Source organism: Schistocerca cancellata, chromosome 2 (assembly GCF_023864275.1).
Source record: "Schistocerca cancellata isolate TAMUIC-IGC-003103 chromosome 2, iqSchCanc2.1, whole genome shotgun sequence".
NCBI lineage: Eukaryota > Metazoa > Arthropoda > Insecta > Orthoptera > Acrididae > Schistocerca > Schistocerca cancellata.
The window spans coordinates 803,517,356-803,543,245 of NC_064627.1; the positions used below are offsets into that span (position 1 = coordinate 803,517,356).

Genomic DNA, 25,890 nt, shown 5'->3' on the forward strand with positions numbered 1-25,890 from the left:
AGACTGCCTAGTCTACACTTGTCTGCCACTTCTGGAGTATTGCTGCACGATATGTGGATCAGCACCAGATAGGATTAACGGAGGACACCGAAAAAATCCAAACAAGGACAGCTCCTCTGGTGTTATCGCGAAATAAGTGTGATGTGCCACGGATACAATAAATGAGTCGGGGTGGAAATCATTAAACCAAAAGCTTTTTCGTTGTGTAAAAATCGTCTAATGACAATTCAGTTACCGATTTTCTCCTCCGAATACCTGAATATTTTGTGTACTCCTACCTGCTCAGGGTGACTCGAAAGTCCGTTAACAATTGAAAATTCAATACTTCCTGGGATAACATAGGTAGAGACGTAAAAATTGACACAAAAGCTTGAAATGACACGGTGTTTTATTGAATCCAGAAGAGTGCACAAATGACCAACAGATGGCGCTTCATATTACACAAAAGCGATAATTAGTATAAAGACGATGTTGCTTTTAGCAAATGCTCAACGTGTTGGCCGTCATTCATCAACAATACCTGTAGTTGAGAGATAATTTTGTGAACAGCACTGCACAACATATCAGGAGGTATGGTGAGAAACTGTCGTCGGATGTTGTCTTTTAGTATACGTAATGAAGTCCGCGACGGACTTGCGACTTCATTTGTTGCAGGGGTTACCTGATCACACGGACTGACGTCTGGGGACGTGAGAGGCCAAGCATGATGGACGAGGCGGCTCAGCACCCGATCGTCACCAAACGATGTGCGCAAGAGATCTTTCACACTTACAGCAATATGGGGTGGAGCGCCATTCTGCATGGAAGTAGTACCTTCCAGCAGGTGTTTATCAGCCAAGCCAGGAACGAACTGACTCCGTCACTACAGCTCATTTTTGGAGGTTCTAAAGCGGCGCACTGACGTGTTGCTGTCCAGCAGTATCTGTTGGCCAGTTTTTGCATTCGTTTTTGGTTTCAATAAAACGCCATGTCATTTCCCAACCTACTTTATTTCGTGAATTAGTAAGTTTTCAAAAGTTAACGGCGTTTTGGGTCACCCTGTCGAATAACAAAAATCAGAACTTGTACGGACAATTTTCGTGTTCATTTTTCCCACATGCTATCTGAAAATGAAACGGCAGAAAACCAGCATGAAAGTAGTGCTATGAACCCTCTGCTGAACACTTCCATGTGAACAGCATAAGAATCAAATAGAATATTAGAGCATCAAATATAATGGGCATGTTTTCCGCCGTCTGCTCTAATACTGTTATCACTTCGTTGAGCACATTTTATTATTATTCCATGAAGATCGGCAAAAAATTTGCACACCGTTTAGTTCTTTTTCTCCAGAGATAGAGATGACGGAACAAATTGTCTGCATTCTGCTTCAGAGTATATCTAATAACGTTCAATGATTGTATCATTACATTGAGTGATCCAGATCAACACAATAAAATAAAGCACACACGTCACATTGGGATATGCCCAGTAACTAAATGTACCGCTTTCGTGTAGTCGCAATCGCATCATATAGATTACAGAGATGACTTATAAGCGCATTAGATTTAACTTCCAATCGACAGTAACGTCATCAAAGTCAGCAATGAAAAAACGAGCTGTGGCCTTGTAGATATGACCACACCGGTATTCGTCGGGAAATTAGAGTAGCTACACATATTACAGTTTAGAGTAACATGACAGGAATTTGAGTACATCATTTTTTTTCCACAGCCTGTCAGCGTACTCATACTTTAGTAGCTATGGAAGTACGTAGCTCTTACTGGTGTGCTGCATGAAATTAAACTGATGACGTATTAATACTCGCGATTGTACAGTGTGTAAACTTATAGATGGCAGACCTCTCCCTAGTCCTGAATCGGTAGAAGTCGGTAAACGTCGGGAGGCTTCGGTAGGCACGCAGTTTCGACTGCTGCCAACATTACGTAGCTGACTGTGTTGTACAAGGTAGCCATTGTCGTCTGCTTCGTTATTGTTTTGCGCTGTACTGTTCTGCGTGTTTTTATTGTGCAGTTGTGCTAAACATTATCAAAATTAGTGAAGAGGCAGTTGCTGGCCCATCTCGGGAGTCGCCAACAACCCCTATCGGTAGGCCTACGGTTAGAAGGAAACCAGTATTACGTAGAGATGCTCGCAAAATTATATTGCGTGTGATTGAATGCTGCGAAAGGGAGCAGAAAAAATTGCTTCACCCCATTTACAAATCTTCAATGAGAGCTGCTACATACACAGAACAAAGCATGCGTAGCATTGGAAGATTCAAACAGTTTTCCAAGAATCATCCTGGCGTATCACCACAAACGCCTGGCAAGAAAAGGTGAGTTTCCATTTCAGATATTTTGTTAGTGATCACTTTGAAGGAGCCCCCTATTTCGTCCGAATTACCTTATATTTCATTTTTCCTTGCTACTGTATTGCTTTGTATGGAAACATCACTGATTACTGTATTATTTCGAAACACATTCATATTACAGTACATTTCCAAATTTAAAAAAAATACATGAAGTGCAGAAGAAATTTTCTTATAAATTTTTCTCTCTCTTTTAACTTAGGAAAAGAAGTGGAGAAATCGAAGTAATGATCGATGATTTCAACCAGCGTGTCATTCGCGACACGATAGCGGAATTTTATTCAGTGTGGAAGATTGTGCCGATCCTGCGAACACTGCTTCCAGTTTTGCACGACAAAATAGGCTGGAAGTGGAGTATTGTCTCGCTGAGAGTACTTTTGTCTATCGGATTTATATGGCGTAAGGTGGAAAACAAGAGGAACGTCCAGACATTGTGCACTGGCGATCTCGTTTCATTGTTGACATGACGAACTTCAGGGAAGCAGGCAGAGAAATATTTTATCTCGATGAATCGTGGATCGATAATAACTTAACGTTTCATAAGTGTTGGCAGAGGAAGGGTGACTTACGTGAAGAGAGTGTCGTTGGTGTCACAACATGGGGGAGCGCATAGTAGACAAACATATATATATATATATATATATATATATTAATGTACATGACGATTTCAGTTTCGTTTACGAACAACATTTAAAGCGAGTTTTACTTCCAAGCCTTTCGTCTGCTTTCGTGTAAACATGACGGGCAATTTGTAGTGCCAGCACTGCAACTGGTAGGCGTGCCTTGTCCCCTCCTCAACGGCTCCTCTCCCCTCGCCAGCTAATGCTTGCTTCCTCCTCTCCCCGCACTCCCCCCACACAACTCAGCCGTCTTACAGTTAACACACTGTAAGTCAATTAGTCTCAGTATTGCCACAGGAATGATAGCTAGAATCACACACGCTCACGTCTCATACTATCAGAAACTAACCAAACGTCGCTACAACCAAACAAGCGCGGAGTACATCTAAACTGTAGCGGAATCGTAAAGTGGATAGTGCTGGACGAATTACTGCATTGAAATAATTAGGATAGTTACCTCCGCGAAAGCTACTGACCTTTGTCCTAGCGACTTAAGCTAACGCGTCTGTTATTATTCGTGTGAATGAAATGAGAATGTGGGACCAGAACTTTCAGCTGCATATTGCGCAACTGTAGATGGCAAGACTGGAGTTTGTGATTACGCTAAATGATATGAGGCGCACAGGAAGGCCTTTGACGATCTGGGCAATCCAACATTAACAGTGGCTCAGGCTTAATTCGGAGATGATTCCACGCAAGTATCGGTGCAGGGAGCTTAGTCAGCCAGCGTCAAACTCGCCCCGACGCACAGTAATGAAGTTTGTCAGCCCTGAAAAGGTGACTCTCCAACGCAAACACTGGGCTAAATCTCTCCGTGTTTCATGTATGCTGGCAGATCAAAAGAGCCATTGGCCTCCGCTACCGCTAGTGCCACGATTAAACCATACAGAACGTAAACCACATTCAGGCGAGAATTCAGGCAGCCTAGTCAAAAGAACATACTAATCTGCTCTGTTTAGAAACAGTCGCCCCAATGTCGTTATCCTACCATAGGTGGAAAAAAGGTAATTTGTGTAATACTTCTGAGTTTATATGAAGAGAGGTAAACAAAAAAATTATAAACAGAGCCAGCAGATAAAAATCAGAGCGAAACATATCTGTTAAAGAAAATGGAAAAAGGAGGAAATGAAAGAACTTTAAGTTGTATAACAGAAGTAAAACGACGTGAAGGGCACAGAGAATAACATACGCTTTATCAAACAGAAATGAAAATATCTGCGAGACTCTATAGCGCAATTACTCTGATGAGCAAAGCACACGCTTTATGCAATTAACTTCAACCACACAATAGAAGAGTATCTACCACACGCGAGTATTTTTGGCAGTTCTGCGCACTCACGTAGCTGAACGCTTCATTGTTTCGTAATACTCTCTCAAGCCGCGATCAATAATAATAATAATAATAATAATAATAATAATAATAATAATAATAACGGAAATACAGTATCGCTGTGAATGCTAAATAGGAGTATATTCAAAAAAACAAGATTATGATATGAATAAATAACAAGAATAACTTGTTACAAAATATGAAGTTAATCGTCGCTGTTACGAGAAATGTACAGCGCATGCGCTACACTTGGTGCAACTCAGCCAAGAGGCGGCAATATGCAGTAACTCAATTAAAAAACAAAAGAGTTCAAGAAAACTATTACTGAGCACTTAATTTTAAGTAACGATTCAATGCCAAGAGAACGCTACCACAGAGGTTATAATTCAAATTGCACTGCAAACTTTAGTCAAATTTAGGAAGGAAGGGGAAGAGAAGGGTCAACACGAAATGAAGTCATCATTAGACAGCAGGAAAGCTTACTGTTGAGTGTTTGTGCATGAAAATCTGAAATAGAACGGAAAATCGCAAATGATGGTGGAAAAGTGATTTCAAAAGAGGAGAAATCCATCTGTATGATCACCATCACCATATTATTATTATTATTTCTTTGCTTTCTCAGACGTTATGTCTGGTTAAAAATGGAAAGTGACGCGGACCTTGATCAAGCGTGACTTCCTTTTAACTGTACGGTATATGTTACATTGCATTTAGGAACTTTCGGGTAATTGAACATGTATCAATAATTACAGATTTCTGTAGTTGTATATATACGTTTGGATGTAGCTGTATTGCCTTGATGTACTGGTGGATATTGTGTGGTATGACTCCTGCAGTTGATAGTATAATTGGTATGATGTCAACTTTATCCTGATATCACATGTCTTTGACTTCCTCAGCCAGTTGGATGAATTTTTCAATTTTTTCTCCTGTTTTATTCTGTATATTTGTTATATTGGGTATGGATATTTCGATTAGTTGTGTTAATTTCTTCTTTTTACTGGTGAGTATGATGTCAGGTTTGTTATGTGGTGTTGTTTTATCTGTTATAATGGTTCTGTTCCAGTATAATTTGTATTCATCATTCTCCAGTACATTTTGTGGTGCATACTTGTATGTGGGAACGTGTTGTTTTATTAGTTTATGTTGTATGGCAAGTTGTTGATGTATTATTTTTGCTACATTGTCATGTCTTCTGGGGTATTCTGTATTTGCTAGTATTGTACATCCGCTTGTGATGTGACCTACTGTTTCCATTTGTTGTTTGCAAAGTCTGCATTTATCTGTTGTGGTACTGGGATCTTTAATAATATACTTGCTGTAATATCTGGTGTTTATTGTTTGATCCTGTATTGCAATCATGAATCCTTCCGTCTCACAGTGTATATTGCCTTTTCTTAGCCATGTGTTGGATGTGTCTTGATCGATGTGTGGTTGTGTTGGATGATACGGGTGCTTGCCATGTAGTGTTTCCTTTTTCCAATTTACTTTCTTTGTATCTGTTGGTGTTATGTGATCTCAAGGGTTGTAGAAGTGGTTATGAGATTGCAATGGTGTAGCCGATGTATTTATATGAGTGATTGCTTTGTGTATTTTGCTAGTTTCTGCTCGTATAGAAAGAATTTTCTTAAATTGTCTACGTTTCCATAATGTAGGTTTTTTATGTCGATAAATCCTCTTCCTCCTTCCTTTCTGCTTAATGTGAATCTTTCTGTTGCTGAATGTATGTGATGTATTCTATATTTGTGGCATTGTGAACGTGTAAGTGTATTGAGAGCTTCTAGGTCTGTGTTACTCCATTTCACTACTACAAATGAGTAGGTCAGTATTGGTATGGCATAGGTATTTATAGCTTTTGTCTTGTTTCTTGCTGTCAATTCTGTTTTCAGTATTTTTGTTAGTCTTTGTCTATATTTTTCTTTTAGTTCTTCTTTAATATTTGTATTATCTATTCCTATTTTTTGTCTGTATCCTACATATTTATAGGTTTTTTTCATCGCTTCTATGCAGTCGCTGTGGTTATCCAATATGTAATCTTCTTGTTTAGTATGTTTTCCCTTGACTATGCTATTTTTCTTACATCTGTCTGTTCCAAAAGCCATAATTACATCATTGCTGAATACTTCTGTTATCTTTAGTAATTGGTTGAGTTGTTGATTTGTTGCTGCCAGTAGTTTTAGGTCATCCATGTAAAGCAAATGTGTGATTTTGTGTTGGTATGTTCCAGTAATATTGTATCCATAATTTGTATTATTTAGGATGTTGGATAGTGGGTTCAGAGCAAGACAGAACCAGAAAGGGCTTAATGAGTCTCCTTGGTATATTCCACGCTTAATCTGTATTGGCTGTGATATTATATTATTTGAATTTGTTTGGATATTAAGTGTGGTTTTCCAATTTTTCATTACTATATATAGGAACTGTATCAATTTAGGATCTACTTTGTATATTTCCAATATTTGTAGTAACCATGAGTGGGGTACACTATCAAAAGCTTTTCGGTAATCAATGTATGCGTAGTGTAGCGACCTTTGTTTAGTTTTACCTTGATATGTCACCTCTGCATCTATTATCAGTTGCTCTTTACATCCTCGTGCTCCTTTCCAACAGCCTTTTTGTTCTTCATTTATAATTTTGTTCTGTGTTGTATGTGTCATTAATTTCTGTGTAATTACTGAAGTTAATATTTTGTATATTGTTGGTAGGCATGTTATGGGGCGATACTTATCTGGGTTTGCTGTGTCTGCTTGATCTTTAGGTTTCAGATAAGTTATTCCATGTGTAAGTTTATCAAGGAATGTGTATGGGTCTGCAATGTAGCTGTTAAATAATTTAGTTAGATGTGAATGTGTTGAGGTGAACTTCTTTAGCCAGAAATTTGCTATTTTATCTTTTCCAGGGGCTTTCCAATTGTGAGTAGAATTAATTGCTCGGGTGACTTCATGTTGCAAAATTATCACTTCAGGCATTTGTGGTATCATTTTGTATGTGTGTGTTTCTGCTTCTGCTTGTATCCACCGTGCATGCCTGTTATGTTGTACCGGGTTTGACCATATGTTGCTCCAGAAGTGTTCCATGTCTGTTATGTTTGGTGGATTGTCTATTTTAATGTGTGTGTTATCTATTGTCTGGTAAAATTTCTTTTGGTTTGTGTTGAATGTTTGGTTTTGTTTCCTTCTATTTTCACTTTTTTGTATCTTCTAAGTCGTTTGGCCAATGCTTGTAATTTCTACTTCTTTTCCTCTAATTGCTCTATTGCTTCTTGTTGTGAGATTTTACCTAACCTTTTTCGTTTTTTGTCTGATATTTCATTTCTCATAAATTGTGTTAGCTGTCTGATGTCTTTTCTCAGTTTTTCTATTCTCATCTGTAGCCTGTGTTGCCATGCTGGTTTTGTGGGTTTCTTCTGTGTGTTGGTTGGTTCTGATCTCTGCCTAGAGTGTAGATTTAGTGTAGTGAGTGCTCCTATATAAACCAGTAGTTGTAACTCTTTCATAGTTGTGTTTTCATTTATTTTGTTGTGTATGATTGTGTTGATAGCTGTTATTGTTGTTTCGACTTGTGGGTTATTTGGCGGTCTATGCAAGAATGGTCTAATGTCTGTATTTGTGTCTTTGTATTCTATATATGTCAGCTGAAATTTTTCTTCTATATCTAACATGTGTGTCACTTTGTGTCCTATTTGTGCTTGTTCTGGTGGCTGTCTTAAGATTTCGTTTTCCTCTGATTGTTTAATTGATGCGTGTTGTTCTTTGTTTGTTTGCTCTGGGATGTTTGAGTCCATTACTGTATTTTCTTCTTCTTCTGATTGCACGTTATTTTGTTCCAGTATTTGTTGTACTTTTTGTTTGATGTTTTCTAATTCTGACTGGGGTATCCTGTTATTTTTTATTATTACACGGATCTGATCAGCTAGTTGTTGTTCTGTTAAAAATTTTAATTCCGGGTATCTGGTAATAAATGTTGTGTATACTTGTGATCTGTATCCAGTTGTGTTGGTGCCTAGGTTTGTTGCTTGGTAATAACAGAACATGAGGTGTCGGTTAACTTCATCTGACCATCTCATCCTCTGTCTTTGTTTTCCTTCTAGGGTGGTTGCTAGAAGCATATCCTGCAAAACACCTCTATTTGGATGTAAATCATTTTCCAGTTGGCTAGCAGTGTCGTTACCATTGTGGGCGGGCATAGGGTTCAAAGCGTCGTCCCCGACCATGACGGCGCTTGTCCGAGGCTTCTTTAGTTCTGTCCTGAACCAACTAATCACACTAAAAGGGGGGTTTAGCCCTATTAGAGGTTTGTTCTTTTCGTCGCCTTTTACGACTGGCAGAACATACTGAAGGCCTATTCTTTTCCCGGGCCTCCACGGGGTTATTATTATTATTATTATTATTATTATTATTATTATGTGACTCGTTTTCCGCAAGAAAACGACATATGACCGTTCTGTGATTTCTAATTTTCCCCTAGAAACCACACGCGGAAAACGAACTAGAAGGAAATAATACCAGAAACAACTGGAGTATTGAAACGGAGAAGTACATACTAAAAATCGAATGAAGGGGAATAACAAAGCGAAGAATTGTACCAAGGCATACAACGATGTCAAACGTACGTTCCGTATGAGGAAGTAAAATACGAACGCCCACAGGTTAAGCAACTAGTGAAATGGTCGCCATTTCAAGATGGAACTGAGCACTTTCACTCATTTTTAGTGTGAACTCGAACGGTGTTTATAAGTTATGGAAATTGAAAACAATAATTAATCATAAAGGGCAAACAACGTATGTTCAAGTAGCCCACTAAAAATATTCACATACTGTAACTGGATGGGAAGTTACTACGGTTAGTTGCAGTCTCTTAATCGGCTTATTTTCTTCAGCGAAGGCTGGTATCGTATTGGAACTTTAATTATTGTATGTGGCTGTGAAAAGTGCATTGATGGAACGCAGCGCCATGCTACTAGGGTAGAGAGGGTGATGGGTGGAAGGGGACGGTCACCATACGAAGGACAGATGGGTTTCAACTGTTTCACCTGGCAATACGTCATGAGAAACTACAAAGGAGACTGATATCTTATCCCATCGCTGGAAATCATGCACAGACGACTTCGGTTCCCCTGATTTTCCCTGACTTTTCGACCACCAAGGCTGCAACCCGGTGCCCCACGGACGACTGCTAAAGTTCTGCAGCGCGAAAACAAACGCGGCAAAAAGGAGGTGTGACTAGAGATTCCAGATTATAGCTGACAGAAGCGCTACAGAACTGTACGTCAAAAAATTATTGCAGTTAGCTATAAAATGCGAATGCCTGTCAGATAATGATTCTGTGTGGTTATGATTTTGCTGTCAGATGACACTGGTTCGGTTCAGTGAACGATCTCTTACTCAGAAAGGACGCTGGCGTGAATGGGCGCTGACGCATAGGCCTGTGACAGCGGGCATCTATCTCTGACAGGACGTCAGTTCATCACTTTCAAATACAGAGGAGCTACGACGCCGTCCGTCTCCAAAACCCCGACAAGGGCGGCAAAAATACCGATAATGGCTGCAAAATTATTAATCATCATCTCCATGACGAGGCAACGAGTGTCACACTGTATTCATTACTCTTACGTACTACTCCTCCGGCTCCGCGTTGGAGTTCCAAGCTTCGTTGCAACGATACTGCGTACACCGGTTGATTACAGGGATTTTTCGTCACGTTCCCGTAAAACTGCAACGGTACTGTCGTCCGCAATAGCGGCACGTGGCTTACATCTGCGTCTTAATACCTGCCAACACACACACACACACACACACACACACACACACACACACACACACCACGGTGCTTCCTGTTTCGCGCATTACAATACGACACGACACTTCACACGCACACCGCTCTTTATGCAAACTTTGCGCCATGCAGAGACCTCGTTTGTAAATAGAAATTGCGTCTTTATCAGATCGCACTGGTACGCCCAGGCTCACACACATGGGACTTTGCTCTGAAGACGCTTGCGTTTGTTGTTATTTCTTCATCCAAGTCGCACTATATGAATGTTGTTGGTTTTCGCAGTTGCTCTAACGAGTTTTTCGTAAATAATACTACTGGTACGGAAGATATGTCTGACAAACGTCACCTTCACACAGTAAGAAAACCAGTGTTAAAGTGCACAGTTCGGTCGAATGCTGTAATACTGTATCAAGCATGTTGTTATTCCCTCTCTCCTCCTCCTCCTCCTCCTCCTCCTCCTCCTCCTCCTCCTCACCTTCTTACCCAGCTTGGCCGGCCGTGGTGGTCTTGCGGTTCTAGGCGCTGCAGCCCGGAACCGCGGGACTGCTACGGTCGCAGGTTCGACTCCTGCCTCGGGCATGGATGTGTGTGATGTCCTTAGGTTAGTTAGGTTTAAGTAGTTCTAAGTTCTAGGGGACTGATGACCTAAGATGTTAAGTCCCATAGTGCTCAGAGCCATTTACCCAGCTTGTGACTGTGATGTTTCGGTATTAAGATAGGAAATAAGCGGTACCGACAGATTGTTGAATCTTATTGTGAAGTTCTTTATACAAGTAGTACACCATCTGTCAAAAACTGGTTTAATAGACAAACAGAAATTTTAAGATGGCGGTTTTAATGGTTCTGATGTTCAACGTAGTGCCGCCGTGTCCCCCCCCCCCCCCACCCCACACCCCTCACATACAAACTTTAATACAAGGCATGGAATGTTCATTCAACCACGTAAAACTGACCGAAAAGTTCTTCTTTGAGAGCTCGTTCAACTAGTCCGTCATATTTGCATCTTCTTCGGTCTTGGCGAACCCATCAGAGATCCATTTTCCACTGTGGTATTTGTGGTAGGATGTACTCATGACACCAACTCTTTTTTAAATGTGTTCTTTAGGCACTACATGAGCTATAAACCTCAGCAATACGGTGCCAAATTCCATCATGTTATCAAAACCTCGTTGCTCAAATAGGCCGCGTACTTCCTCTACATAAATTCCTACAAAACCAGTAGGATTGACCGTGGATTTCCCGATACGCAGGAGAGACAAACATTGGTTGTGGGATTTGATATCTAAGTGACAATTGTAAAAATATCTATTAGGGGAACTCGTGACAGAAGAGGATGGGCACGACGGCATTACGCTGTTTCCTAGATTGGGGAATGCTGCAACCTACTGTAGTGACATGAAACTAATTCTCTGAATGGAATGAAAAGTGCGACAGTCATTTTGACTTGATTTGGAGTGCGAATTGCAACTGAAAGATTGTCCTTAACGTTTCTAATTCTGTTTTTATAATTCTTGCTGAATTTAAACGCAAGGTAGGGCCGTTAATTTTTAATTGTACGCCCTTAAATAACATGTGATGTAGAAATGTATGCCATTCGCTGCAAGTTCGTACATAAAACGTTTAAGTCCATCAGTTATTATGCTCCATAAAAGTGATCAATCTGGAATGTGATCTCAGAGTGGAAGAGGACGGCGCCGAGGCCTTCATGTTTTGATGCAAGTAGATTTCAAGCTATACATTCCCTTTCCTCCCCCCTCTCGCATTTCCAGACGGCGTGAACTAACCTAAGAAAGACTGTTAGATAGCAACTGCGTATTAACTCAATGGAAATGGCAGTTTCACTCACTTAATCTTCTGAAATGGGAATTTTAAAAGCTCGTAAGAAGTTTAACGCACCCAAATCAAGGTTGGAAAGATATGTTTATAAGGCTAACAATAATCCCAACTACAAAGTTGACAAATCAAAAGTAAATTGCAAAATGTTCAAAATGACGAGCTGGTAGCATACTAGAAGTCAATGGGGAACAAATTCTATAGTCCAGCGATGAAATATCTCACTGTCAGATCATTAACTACTCGCAAACCGGAAAATATATCTGACGCACGAGCGAAGGGATTCAAAAAGTAATAGTAACTTGGTATTAAGCATTAAAAATAAATTTATACTTTTCAAAATGACAAAATATTTTCTCCTGTTAACTATTTTTTGACGATTCCATATTCCTTAGTCCAAATTTTTCATCAAGAAACCTTTTGTGTTGGTTTAAGCTGACATTCCAAATAATTTAAACGTTTATGCTATAATTGAAAAAAATTGCTTATCCCATTGTGCCGTATGGGTATGAAGAACGGGAAATATGTAAGCATTTCCTTGATAAAACGTAAAAAATACATAACACAGTTTTAAGTGATTTTCGAGTAAAGTACGTTAGGTTATACTACAAGTTTTTTCTTTTACTCTTTTATTCAACGACAGTCGTTAAACATTAAGTATCACGCTCTGTCCCTGCTTCCCTTACTAACTGAAAAGGTGTGGACAAGCTTGAGTATACTCTTGGAATGACTTTGCAAGCTGAATTTGGATTAAGTTATCAGATCCACAAGGTAAATCTGAATGACCTCACTGTATGAAATGGTATTTGCACCCCATACTGCAACATAGCCACGACTCGCCACGACGCAAGGTGTGTCTTCTTTCATTGAAAAACCTGGCCGCAAAGCACAGCCAACGACACTGCATCTCTTCAAAGCAATTTCAGCTCGCTGTTTCACAACGATAAACAAGCACGAGTAACGGGAGCAAATCTTTCAATCTCAACTCACTAATGCCGCCACTGCGTGTCAGTTTCTCACTTATTAACACAATCGTCATCTCATTTGACTTTATGTGGCTGAGCGAGCCCAGTTTCAGACAACCTCAAGGAAAAAAATTCTTAAATGGTTACGGGAGTTGAAGCAAGGAACAGCGCAACAGTATTCTGCGAGGCTAAGACAGCGCTTTCTTTGAACGCTGTCGTTCACAAGTGCGACATAGTCACATCAACAAACGTCTGGTATTTTGAAGAAATGGTGTAAAATAGGACTTTATGATATTCATGGTTTTGATGAATCTCTGGAAGTAATAACACAGCTGATGATGAGGCAAGCTGTCATACAGGTCATTAATAACGAATAATTACTGAAAGACACACTACAATAACGAAGAGCACCCACCTGTGTCGTATGAGTAGTAGTCATATCGTTTTAATTACCACATCGAGAAATAAAATTAAGTAATTAATATTTCTGTATGTTTGCAGGTACGCGTCTCCAGTCCGGGTAACAATACCATTTCCCGCTGATCGAGCAGCCAAAGCTAATCGGCGCTGCCCACTGAAAATACACTGAGATGACAAGAATAACGGGATAGAAATTTGCACTTATATAGAAGGCGGTAGTATCGCCTACACAAGCTATAAAAGGGCAGTGCATTGGCGGAGCTGTCCCTTGTACTAAGGCGATTCGTGTGAAAAGGTTCCCCACGTCATTTTGGCCGCACGGCGGGAATTAACATATTCTGAACGCGGAATCTTAGTTGGAGCTAGACGCATGGGACATACCATTTCGGTAATCGTTAGGGAATTCAACATTCTGATGATGATGATGATGATGTTTGGTTGGTGGGGCGCTCAACTGCGTGGTTATCAGCGCCCGTACAATTACCCAATCTTTGCTCAGTCCAATTTCGCCACTTTCCTGGATGATGATGAAATGATGAGGACAACACAAACACCCAGTCATCTCGAGGCAGGTGAAAATCCCTGACCCCGCCGGGAATCGAACCCGGGACCCCGTGCTCGGGAAGCGAGAACGCTACCGCGAGACCACGAGCGGCGGACACAACATTCTGAGATACAGTGTTAAGAGTGTGCCGAGAATGCCAAATTTCAGGGATTACCTCTCACCACGGACAACGCAGTAGCCGACGGCCTTCACTTAATGACTGAGTGCAGCGGCGTTGTGGTGTAGAGTTGTCTGTGCTAACAGACAAGCAACATCGCGTGAAATAACCGCAGAACGTATCCGCTGGATAGTGCGGGGAAATGTGGCGTTAATGCGTTATGGCAGCAGACGACCGAAGCGAATGCCTTTGCTGACAACGCAACATCACCTGCAGCGCCTCTCCCGAACTCGTGATCATATCGGTTGGACACAACACTACTGGAAAACTGTGGCTTAGTCAGACGAGTGCCGATTTCATTTGATAGATCTGATAGTAAGTTCGAGTATGGCGCAGACCCTACGAAGCTATGGATCCAAGTAGTCAACAAGGCACTGTGCAAGCTAGTGGTTGCTCATAATTGTGTGTGTTATGTTTACATAGAATGGACGGGCTCCTCAGGTCCAACTGAATCGATCATTGACTGGCAATGGTTATATTCGCCTACTTTGAGACCATCTGCATCCATTCATCGGCTTCATGTCTCCAAACAACGAAGCAACGGTGGAATTTTTATAGATGGCAATGCGCCATGTCTGTACATCCTAGACAATTCGAGCGAATTTATTTCGTCACCCTGATCGCCCGACATCAGTCCCATCGAACGTTTATGGGGCATAATCGAGAGGACAGTTTGTGCACAAAGTCCTGCAGCGGCAACACTTCCGCAATTATGGACGGTTACGGAGGCAGCATGGCTCGGTATTTCTGTAGGGGACTTCCAACGACTTTTTGACTCCATGCCACGTCGAATTCCTGCAGTACGTCGGCCAAAAGAAGGTCGACACGATATTAGGACACATCCCATGACTTTTCTGACCTCGGTGTAAGCGGAACTGTTGAAGCTGTGCCAAGTCAGGGGAGCCTTCCATGATTAAAGCTAGTAACTACAATTTCATTCTATGGGGAGGAGACCGCTTTTCTGTAGTCTTCCTAAATGAGACAAATTATCCGTACGTATCTTCAAGGCAGCGGTAACTGATTCATTCCTCCAGCTCAGTTGCTTAACGAGAGTTCGGTTTGTAATGACAGAGACGTCAAAATTACATTAATTTCACAGAAAAAATGATAGTGTGCTAGCGGGTGTTCAGTCGAGTTGCTGCTTCTGTTTTATGCACAATATTTTGATAGGTGCTGTGAGTTGTACTGGTACTAAAACTCTCCCCTTGGACTCAACCGTTGGCGTCGAGCCGCTGTTTATAGCTGATGCCCGCACTTTTGTTTTCCAGAGCGTGCAACGCACATTCTTTCAGTGTAACCCTGGCCCAGAAGATGTGACGACCGACAAGATTTTAATAAATCGACAGCCGGATCACAAGCCTTGTTTATATTGAACCTCCATACCTGTTTATTATGTTTTCCGACATATTTATTTCGTTATGCTCCTTAATTATGCTGTCCCTGAAACTTGGTAAGTGGACCACCGATACTGGTCTCATCGTATTTCCCTTCTTGATTATTTTCAAGACAGTCCTCGCAACAGCTGATTTGCTCAGGTGTTGTAGTAGTCGGGTATGTCTTTCATATTTATTGCATGTCTCATCAACTGTTCTAATGGCCTACCTCAGGTAAGACATGGTACATTCGCATGGAATGTCGTACACACTCGACTTTCGGTGTCTTAAATCGTTCTTTAGCTTTTTATCCTTGTTATTGGAACTGAAATATAATGGACGTTACGTTTCGGCAGGAGCCTACCTATCTTCCCGAGTAATGGGCCAGTAAGGTAGAAAAACGTTGCTTGATTTCACTTTCTCTGGAAGAGTCTCAACCTGTCGCTCAGTTAGACTATCGGAGTGCGCTTTCCGTCGACATACGAATCGCAGGCAACCCTCTCCTTGTGTGAAAGCGATCGAGCTCTAGCTACATCTACATCCACACTTCGCACGCCACTGTGTCGTGCATGGCAGACAGTATCTTGTACTACTACTACTACTACTACTACTACTACTACTACTACTACTATTAGTAGTAGTATACACGATTACTGTTAACATAAATGAACACGTTATTATTTTTAGTCCCACTCTTGGCGGCAGTAGACTCGTGCTGCAGTCGACGTCACCTGCTGGTTCTCAAAATTTTGTCAATAGTATTCCTTGAAAAGAATATCGCCTTCCCTCCAGGTACCTCCATTTGAGTTCACGAAGCATCTCCGTAATACAAACAGGTTGATCGAACTTGACGGTAAGAAATCTAGTAGTCCGTCTTTGAACTGCTTCAGTGTCTTCCTTTGGTCCGACCTGCCGCGGATGTCAAACACTCAAGCAATACTCAAGAATGGATCGCACTAGTTTTCTATACACAGCCTCCTTTACATTTGAACAACATGTTATAAAATTCTCCCAGTACACCAAATTCTTCCATTCGCCTTCCCTACTACAATCCTTACATGCTCGTTCCATTTCATATCGCTTTGCCACATTACGCCTAGATATTTAAGCACACTACTAATACTGTATTACAGTATTGCGGGATGGGTTTTAGCTACTCATCTGCATTAACTTTCATTTTTCTATATTTAGAGCAAGCTGTGATTCATCACACCAACTAGAAATTTTGCCTAATTGTAAATCATCTTCAATCCTCCTACTGTCGCTCAACCTCTAAACTTAATCGTATACTACAGCGTCGTCACCAAACAGTCGCAAACTGCAGCTAACTCTGTCCGTCAGATCATATATGTCTATGGACCATAGCCTATGACATCTGATTCCTTTACGGCGAACGGTGATCGCTCGGGGAATGGAGATACAAGTTAGGGTGCCAGCATTTGTTTCTTCACTGTGATGCAGAGGAAGAACCTGAGGGATCATGCGTTGTCATTATTACGTGGATCGATTGTAAATCGGAGAAGGGACCGAAAACTAATACGTGGAGCTCTAAGGCTAGTGGCGACAGCTCTAGCGACGAAACGCGTCACCATTTAGGGTTTGTCGTAGCGATTGAAAAGTTATCGCCCCGCGGCAGACAGCGGAGCCAGCACGGCGAAAAATAAACGGAAATTGGTTGGTTGCAGGCGGCGGCGGCGGCGGCGGCTGCCGTGGCGTACATTAAACATGGGGCGTGCAGATTGGCGGGCGCTGCTGAATTATGCATCGCGCCGGCTGTCGGCTCTATTTGATTTGGCAAGATGGATGCGCCGGCGCGCGCCATCAATCAGCCGGCCGCATCCCGCGCTCATTAAGCGCCCTGCCCGGACCAGGCTGCGCTGCGCTATGCCACACTGTGTTGTCTATGCTATGCTATCAAGCGCTGTCCGCTGCTGCGTGTTCCTTACAGTGGCGGTGGCTCATGCCAAGCACCGAGCACTCGGGTGGTGGTGGTGGTGGTGATGGTGGTGGTGGTGGTGGTGGTGGTGGTGGTTGGAGGGGGTGACGGAGGGAGTGGGGATGTAAGCAGGGAGAGAGGTGGTGTTCGCTCTGTGCAGTGCCCGTCTGACCCAATTCTCTCTTGCGTTTGGTGGCGACAGAAACACCAACACTACATCGTGAAAAAGCAAAAATTGCCTCCGTATCTGCAAAGAAGATCTTGCAGACTACTCATCCTCCACGTCCTTCACAATTATGTCACTTGAATGTGCCTAGGACAAATGATACCCGTCTTCGAACTGGCTCGAGATTTCCCGAAGCGCAACAGTGCTCGGTACACTAACGAGCTTGTTCGAACCATTGCCTGACATTTGGCTAGGGCGTCGCGAGTGCAAGAGATACGCGAGAAATCACAAATTACTCGACTCGTACAATCAATGCTTCCACTTAAAATTTCCTGAGACTCACAAGGAAACAGTATTAAATCTTACCACTGTACAAATTCATGACGTATCTAAAAAAAGTCGGCCGCTGATGGCCGAGCGGTTCTAGGCGCTTCAGTCTGGAACCGCGCGACCGCTGCGGTCGCAGGTTCGAATCCTGCCTCGGGCATGGATGTGTGTGATGTCCTTAGGTTAGTTAGGTTTAAGTAGTTCTAAGTTCTAGGGGACTGATGACCTGAGATGTTAAGTCCGATAGTGCTCAGAGTCATTTTATCTGAAAAAATTTGCAATAAGAGTTATCGTATAGGTCTGTATGGATATACACTGTTGAGTACCACTAATGTGACCGCCTGTCAACAGCCTGAATAACCACCTTCTGCGGTGTAAACCACTGCAAGACGTGCAGGAAGAGAGAGAATGAGATTCTGGGAGGTATCGACGGGCAGTGTGGAGCCATACCGACACCAGTGTCGTGACCAGCTGCGCTACGTTTCTCGGTTGAGAATCCATGACGCGAACAGCCTGACTGAGGTGATCCCAAAGATTCTCCACTCGTCTTAAATACGGGAATGAAATGATAATTAAATGGACACCCTAGCTGCAAAGAGGCGTTGATACACTTCATTGGGGACATGTTGAAAATGTGTGCCCCGACCGGGACTCGAACCCGGGATCTCCTGCTTACATGGCAGACGCTCTATCCATCTGAGCCACCGAGGTCACAGAGGATAGTGCGCCTGCAGGGACTTATCCTTTGCACGCCCCCCGTGAGACCCACATTCTCAACATGTCCACACCACTACATTAGTAGTTAGCCTAATAGATGTTTGCCCATCATAGTCATTACTTGTGGCAGATTAATCTACCAAGTCCGGTAAGAGTTTGGGCATAGCGTGTGCGTTCGCACAAGAAGGGCAAACGTCTATTAGGCGCACTACGAATGTAGTGGTGTGGACATGAGAATGTGAGTCTCGCGGGGGGCGTGCAAGGGAAAAGTCCTTGTGCCCTCGGTGGCTCAGATGGATAGAGCGTCTGCCATGTAAGCAGGAGATCCCGGGTTCGAGTCTCGGTCGGGGCACACATTTTCAACATGTCCCCAATGAAGTGTATCAACGCCTCTTTGCAGCTAGGGTGTCCATTCAATTATTTCATTCTAGCGAAAGCTGCAAGGTCATCAACGGTAACTGTTCTTTCTAGAACAGTCACTACCTTCATGCATAAATACGGGACGTTTGATGGCCAAGGGAATTGGGTAAACTTGTCCTGGTACTCTTGGAACCACACACGTATGATGCGAGTTGTCTGACACGTCGCATTGTCCTGCTGGTACATGCCATTGCGCCGAGGAAAACTAAACTGCATTTAGGAGTGGACATAGTCGCGAAGAATAGATGCAAACTTATGTTGATCCATTATGCGTTCCAGAATTATGGGATCGCCCATCGAATGACCTCTGACCAGGGGTCTTCTGACGACTGCTGCACAGTGTTTGGTTTCAGACGTTTCACGTCGTACGCGCCAACGGTAATCTGTTCGATGGAGTATAAAACGTGGTTCATCTGAGAAGCCTCCTCCAGTCACTTAGTGGACGTCCAGCTGAGGTACTGGCGTGTAAAGTCTAGATTTTGTCACCGATGGACGGCACTCAGCGTGGTGCATGAACCAGGCGACTGCTGCTGAGGCCCACTTCCAGCATAGTTCGCTGAACGGTCGTTGAGCAGACACTGCTGCTGGCCCCTTGGTTCGCCTGGGCGGTCAGTTACTCAGCAGCTGCACGTCTACTCGCCCTAACACATCTCCGCAGCCGTAGTTCACACCTGTCATCTGGTCTGACGTGCACTAAGGTTGTCTCACCGCCGGTTTTGGACTTCGCCATGCACGGTATACTTCATCCACGGCGGAACGCCAACAGCCTACAAACTCAGCAGTTTCGGAAGAGCTTCCACCCTTGGACCAAAGGTCAGTGATCATGCCCTTTTAGACGTCAGATAAATCGATCCCTAACCGCTATATGACAACGACTGCATTGTTTTCTGCGTCCCCACTTCCTCCGTCACGCTCTTTATATCCTCCGCTGCTAGTGCTGCCCCCGTCGTCTGTGAGTGGTTACTCCAAGTCGACGTCTAACACAGGCTGTGCATACATATATGTGACTGGACCGTGTTTAAATATTTGTGCTGATTTTTGAGTAAAGGTAACAGGCAAAGGCGAAAACGTTATGCTAAAAAAGTTATCCATGTACAATATCTTATTTCTTTATGAGGAACTAATAATTTAGGAAGTGGTTTGCGAAATAGCATTCCAGTTCTTTTTACACGTTATAATAACTGGTATGAACGTTACAAATCGGTTTGAAAATAAGATGGCAACATTTAGATGAAACAAGGGAAAAAATTCAATCTAGAATTAAAAGTGTAACAAATGAAATATTTTTTGGTAAACTGACTGAATTGTTGACGCGAGAATAAATTAGAGCGGCAAGACCCGCGTTGAAGATAGTACCACCAGACAACACTAGATCGAGAGACGAGCGAAATTTTCAGAACTGGACAGAATTTTGACATCAATCTTTTATTTATTTAGTAGTAGTTTTTGTTACACGTGACTTGCACCCTAGACCATACTGTAGTCCATGCTTCACAGTTATTTTTAATATCAAAGTCCACAGTGCATTAAAAATTCTAAAACAAGTGGCAGAGATAGTATAAAAACAGCCACTAGACTGCGGCCCGATTGAAAGATCGAACAGAACACGTGGTTTCCCGAACTGTGACGTACACTGTTCGAGCAGTTTGAGTCGTGCTCAAACACAGCCCTAATATATCCACATCCAATGGATCACTCTGCAGTTATTAACACCAAATCATTTCCCAAGGATTCATATTACCACTTTGCCTCTACCTTTTCACTCTCTAACACCACGCGAGAAAATAAACCCATAAATATTACCGTTTTCTCTTACTTCATCACGATGGACATTTCTCCCTATGTAGAAGGAAGCAAATAAAATATTTTGATATTCGTAGAAAAATACTAATGAGTTATGTTTCGTGAAAATTTCACCGCAACGGAAACAGCCCTTGGTTTTAATAATTGCTACCCTTACTCGCCTATCTCACCCGCGACACACACACTCTCCCCCCGTTAAGTTGTTCGTAACTGTAACTCCTAAGTATTTAGTTGAATTGACAACCTTTAGAGTTGTGTGATTTATCGTGTAACCCAAATTTCAAGGATTTTCCTGTTTAGTACTATACGGAAGATATCACACTTTTTATTGTTTCGCGTCAATTGTCACTTTTCGCACGACGCAGATGCCTTGTCTGAAACGTTTTTTAATCCGCCCTTGTCTTTTAATGACTTTAGTAGACAGTAAATGAGAGCATCATTTTTTAAGGGCTACTCAAATTTTCCGGCAAATCGCTTATCCAGGTAAAGAGCACTAGAGCGCCCGTAACTCGTCATTGTGGAACTCAAAATGTAACTTGTCAGTAACTACAAACTGAAAACTAAAACTTTCCGACAGAAAATCACGAATACAGTTGCACGACTGACACTACGTTTGCAAGACACGCAGTTTGATGAAAGGTCATTGTACCGACTTACAAGCGCGTTGATCTCACGAAACGCCTGGGCTACCGACTTCCCTGCGTAACATGTGCGTTTAGCGGTACACCTGACTTTCTTGGCCAGGCGTACTGTAGCGCTTCAATGCGCTATCGCGAAGGATAGTATCATGTCAACACTTCATTTTCCAATGGAAAAATACATATACAGGGTGTCCCAGGAGGAATGGTCAACATGCAGGGATATGACAGGAGGGACCATTCGAATAAAAAGTGTAGTAAACATAGGCTCTGAAATGCATTCCTTGAGAGCTATTTCAAAGTAAGAAGATGAAGTACAATGCTTAAGGCATGCATTGCAGAGCCCATGTTTACCAGACATTTTTGTTTCGATTGATCGTTCCTCTCACATTCCTGACTATTCACCATTTCTCCTGGGACGCCGTGCATGATGTACAAACTTCATGAGGTTTAGCTCCGTAAATGACACGTATAGCGGCGACTAAAATCGCTAATATCGTAAATTAACACCTACAGCTTCCCCCTCTACTTATTAATGCTAATGGAATGCCGTTACGATACTAACATCTTGTGTTCACGACTTTTATTTGTGTGTGGTATGTGAGCGACACTTGACTAGTCACGTGACTAGCTGTCGAAAACGTAAGGACAAGCACAAACATTTCTCCTCACAATTCGTTACGACACACCTTTACTGATCATTTGTTTCCGTTTTTAACATGCAGTGATGACTGCGTATTGTATAACTTACGTACAATATGCATGAGTTTCTACGTAAGACGGCAACAAGAAATCCACTTTCAAATCCCCTATTATCTACAAGAAAAAAAACACCAGTAATTTGAATAACTGCACTTGTTTCTATAATAGCACGCCACCAGCACAATGCAAGCTCAAACATGCTAAAAAATGTACTACACGACAAACGCATTTTATAATGGTAATTATTTCCCGAAAAGCTTCGTAAAGAAAACAAACACACAAAAATCTAGCCTGGAAGTAAAATAGAAAAGCAATTTTTTGTAATTAGGATTGCCTAATACGTTTGTTCGGATTTACGGGCATTAGAACCTGCAGCAGCATACATTAAATATACGTCTGAAAGTCCATGCCACGAGCAATACTGTATGATTGACAATCAAACACGGACTATTAATAGCGGTGAATTCCACTGTGCGGTCAGGTCGCAGAGGAGTGTTCAGTGTTTTGCAACGTGGTGCTGCCAACTTCGTCGGAGCAGGCAGTAGTTCATTGCGAAACATAATGTGGTTTACTAAGGTCATTCGCATGCGTTCCCCATTCAAAAGGCACACCGACAGACGTATTCATTTCTCGTGCTTTACGTCTACTACATGCCCGTATACGCTTCGGAAGCTACTGTATATTGTAATGTGCATATTGTATTGTGTATATTCTAATGTGTAATATCGTACCTGTATTACCGAGTTTTCTTTCCCATTTCCTCCTTGTATCGAGCGAAACAAAAATGACTGCCAGTGTGTCCTTAGCTCTCTTATCTTACTCTCGTGATCTGTATGCGTGATACACGATGGCGAAAGCTTAATGGCCGCAGTCTTTCTTGAATAAAGTCTCTAAATTTATCCAAGAGTGTTTCACGAGAACTATATCGTCTTTCTTCCAAGGGTTCACATTTATGTTCCCCGTAGATTTCTGTTACACGTTCTTAACGACTGTAACCGATTCGTTACGATCCTAGCGGTGCGTCTCTGAATTTTTTTTGCTTCTGTTGGCACACCTACTTAATAATGATTCTAAACACTCGAACAATACACAAGAAATTGTCGCACTAGCTCTGTCTGATGAGATTTCCTTTAGGAATTCAATGCATCTTACCAGAACACTTCCAACAAATCCAAGTCTACCATGCACGTGCCCTAATACTGATGTTACGCGATCGTCCTACTTCGTATCACTTGTTAGTAGTACCCTAATACGTGCTCAGAATGTTCACCAGTCATCTTGTAATCGCATACACTCGGGTTGTATCTCTTTGTTATAGGCGTTATCTGACATTTATCCGTATTTAAATATAGCTGCCATTTATTACACCAAAGTGCAAATTTTATCCAGGCCTGTCTGCATTTTCTTACGACCGTCCAACGTTGATACTTTCCCCTACACAACATCATCATCATCATTAAACAATCTGTTAGGATGCTGATCCCATCTGATGAATAGTTCATGTTTACCGAAAAATCTGCCGATGCCTTTACGCTCCTTGGAGCACACTTCAGTTTGTGTGTAATATTCACCATCCAGTATAACGTGCCTGGATCTATTAGTCAAATAATCGTGACGCAAATCACATATTTGCGGAGATATTTCGTGTGACAGTCTGTCGGTCCTTCGTCGACGACGTGGCACAGTGTCGAACACCTTTAAGGAGTCTAGAACGACGGAATGTACTTGTTCAGCTGCATCTGTTGTTTGCAGTATGTCTATATGAAGAAAGCATGCTGAATTTGACACGAGTGGGTTTCCCTTAATCAGTGCTTGTGTTCCAGAGAAGCTAGTTTTTCCCCAGGAACATCATAATGGATTAGCTTAGGACCATGAAACACAGAGACTTCAGTGGTACAGGTCTGTATTCTATCTTTTAATATTTTCGTAAAACAGCAGTAATTTCCACTCTTTTCCTGTCACACTGACTTAAAAGCTGCGCAAGATACTCTCGATAAATAAGAGGTAGGAAGTAAGCTAGTTCTGCTGTGTATTAGATGTAAAATCCAGTGCTTCGCAGCAAACGTGCTCTGCGAGCGGCGGGCACTGTACCCCCTCGGTCGTCATAAAAAATAGGGTGGGTGGTCTGTTTGCAGATTTGTGTAAACGAGGTAATCAATCTTGAGGGAAATGCTTGAAGAAATCTGGACAGCACAGTGCCTGTCACATTCACTGCAGATCAATTATTTATTTAAAGCTGTGTTGTCAGCATGTATTGGGCACTGCGAGGTTTTTCGTTTTCCCACTCAGCTCCGCTATGAATCCTGATTCATTTCCCAACATGACTGACGTCCTACTGCAGAAAACTAAACTAATAAATTCCTTGACAAACTTACATTTTCTACATTCACTTCAACGCTGAAGAGAATGTCACACCAAGCTATCTGCCTTTGATGTTCTCACTGCTACAGATATGCAACATGATTCTTACAATGATGTTGCGAACAGTCATTTGCCATAACCTGCGTCGGACACATGATTTTCATAGTTTATAACGTTACCAATCGAAACGTTCTACATTAAGCGGACGTAAAATGGTCAGCTGCAAATACCAATTACGCTTTGAACAAATCGCAATCCGTGGAAGGGTGCAAGGACTTTGCTAAAAATAGTGCAGTTTCGCACCCCGTCTGAATGGTAAAAAAAACCTCTAGTACACGGCCAAGTACATCACATTTTGCATTTCCGTACTCCTTGACGTGATAACACATGTGACGTTTTCGTAAACTGGACTTTCTGAAAGTAATCAGTGTCTTACGATACACCAAATGTTTTGCGAACCCACCTTTTTTTTGCGAAAGAAGATTCCTAGCACTGCGGATTGAAGGACGAAATCATTGACGGTATTAGACAACATGGATTCGGCATTGTTGCTATTATAAGGCATCCCTGTCAAAATCTATCCTCCCCGACTTCGTAGTTGGCGCTTCTCCCATGTTCTCGCGAACACATGGTGCGCGCGCATTTCGGTCACTCGCCACCATGCCGCAACTGCTCTGCTCGCGAGCGTGAGCAGGCGCGGGTATAGAACCAGGGACGCTTATGAGTATAGGAAGGCGCTCCGCACCGTAGTGCGTGCGCCAGGTTACAAGTGGTAACAGAGCGGTGTCACCAGGGAGGGAGAAAAAAATGTGTGTGAAATCTTATCGGACTTAACTGCTAAGGTCATCAGTCCCTAAGCTTACACACTACTTAACCTAAATTATCCTAAGGACAAACACACACACCCATGCCCGAGGGAGGACTCGAACGTCCACCGGGACCAACCGCACAATCAATGACTGCAGCGCCTCAGACCGATCGGCTAATCCGCGCGGCAGGGAGGGAGACGCTGCTACTTGTTGCGTACGAGCGACAGGCGCATGACTCAGCCACAATCCTCATACCTGGCCGATGTCCACGCAACAGATTTTTCCCGCCAGCAGCGCGCCGAGCCGAGCCGTGCCGTGCCACGCCTCGTCGTGAGCTGGCGTCCAGGTCCGACCGACCGCCCGCGGCTGCAAGTCAGTGCGGCTTCTCGCCGCCGCGCCGGCCGCCCGGGACGGGGTCGTTAATCCTGGCGGCCACAGCCGGAGCACGTGTGCACGCGGCGCTGCCCGATTTGTTGCGCTCGCGAGCGCCATTCCGTTTCGCTCGCTTCTCCGCTTCTGCGGGGCCTCTCTAATTACCCTGTTTGCGTCCAACAGCCTCCAACAAGTTTACAAACGCGCCGTTTCCACGAACTTCTCTAGTTAGCTCAACATGCGATGCGGTG

General features: G+C 42.7%; 1 protein-coding gene and 2 non-coding genes across 6 annotated transcripts in view; 1 reads left to right on the forward strand and 2 right to left on the reverse strand.

The window, feature by feature from the left end:
- Nucleotides 1-25,890, reverse strand: part of LOC126162664 (atypical protein kinase C) — a 761,639-nt gene that overhangs the window by 42,498 nt on the left and 693,251 nt on the right. The window lies entirely within an intron of this gene.
- On the reverse strand, nt 18,455-18,528 carry Trnat-ugu (transfer RNA threonine (anticodon UGU)). Its single transcript has one exon. It is a non-coding gene; the product is annotated as a tRNA-Thr (tRNA).
- Nucleotides 18,812-18,886, forward strand: Trnat-ugu (transfer RNA threonine (anticodon UGU)). The gene has a single exon. It is a non-coding gene; the product is annotated as a tRNA-Thr (tRNA).